This window comes from Clarias gariepinus, chromosome 2, assembly GCF_024256425.1.
Source record: "Clarias gariepinus isolate MV-2021 ecotype Netherlands chromosome 2, CGAR_prim_01v2, whole genome shotgun sequence".
Lineage (NCBI taxonomy): Eukaryota > Metazoa > Chordata > Actinopteri > Siluriformes > Clariidae > Clarias > Clarias gariepinus.
The window spans coordinates 14,356,313-14,357,817 of record NC_071101.1 but is presented as its reverse complement, the minus strand read 5'-3'; positions in this window follow the sequence as shown (position 1 = coordinate 14,357,817).

Genomic DNA, 1,505 nt, shown 5'->3' with positions numbered 1-1,505 from the left:
GCAATGGTCTGAAACCCAGCACCCCCCCCCCACCCCCCCTCAAAAACTCCACAATATGAAGCACCTTCTTTGATTATCTGTGCACATCCAGTTTCTCATGCTGAGGCAGAATATAAGAAGAATGCAGGTGGACCATGAGATGTCCATGATCTCCTGGGTCACTGACTACCTGTCGGACAGACTCCAGATTGTGTGGGTTGGAACCTGCCTGTCTGAGTGCCTGCTGAACAGCACTGGCGCACCACAGGGAACCCTGCTCTCGGCTTCCTCTTCGCCATGTACAGGATATTCAGTTAAGGTCACATGTCTGGGGCAGGGGTAGCTCAGTGATTGGGACGTTGGACTACTCATTAGAAGGTCACAGGTTAAAAATGTGGAGATGGGTTGCCTCTTGAGTCTGGTTCCTGGGAATTTTTCCTTGCCACCGTTGCCCTTGGCTTGTCCATCAGCGACTGATCATTATCATTTATACATACTTCCTCAAACTTATTTCCATAATATCTTGATTCGATATTTTTTTCGAACTTATTACCATGATGTCTTGATTCTATAAAGCTGCTTTGCGACAATGACAATCATTGACAATGACATTGATATTGTTAAAAGTGCTATATAAATAAAATTAAAAACAAATGAATTTAACCCTCACTGCTTAGATAACATCTTACATAATATACAGTAGATGTTAGTGGACGTGTAAATCTCACATGGCCAACAAGAGAACACTGACCTGGTCAACAACATCATTGAGTGTTGCAGGATCAACCATCCGCTCCTCAATGGGGCCCAGACAGAGAAGGACTACAAGAGCAAGCGAACAACATCCAGCCCTGTTTGTCAGGAGCTTCATCTGGTTGATACCTACAGATACCTTGGTATCTTGACAACAAACTGGACAGGAAGTTCAACTCAGCGGCTGTGTACAGTAAAGTGATGTGCAGACTCTAATCTCTGGTCATTTAATGTGTGCAGTGAGTTATTAGAGATCTGATCCTGTGCCATCTTCTTTGAAGCAGACCAAGCTGGGGAAGAGGCATCAGAGCTGGAGATGCAAAAAATTACTTTTTGCCAAGAACCCTGGCTTGGCCTTGGGCTGCTCTCTTGGTGGTTTTGAGATGAAGTAAACTTACAGCTCAGTAAACTTACAGCCTTTCTGAATAACACTATCTCTGCCCTGATTGACAGGTTTAACTGTGGAGCCCATTTAGTAAAAGACTCATTCAGTGTTACTGTAGAAAAAAAGGTGGTTCAGGAGGTGGTTTGTATCAGCAGTGGTCAGTACTGTATATACAACAGCTTATCATTGTGCTGGAACACTAGTGATGGGTCGTTCATGAATTATTTGTTCTTTTTGAGCGAGTCTTTAACATGATTCAGTAAAAATTCAAAAGATTTGTTTCCTTTGTCACGTGACTCCCATGAACGCTATAGATTCAAAAGAACAAATGACTCGGACTTGAAGACTCATGAAAAGAACCGTTTAATTCTATTTCCTGTGTAATGTG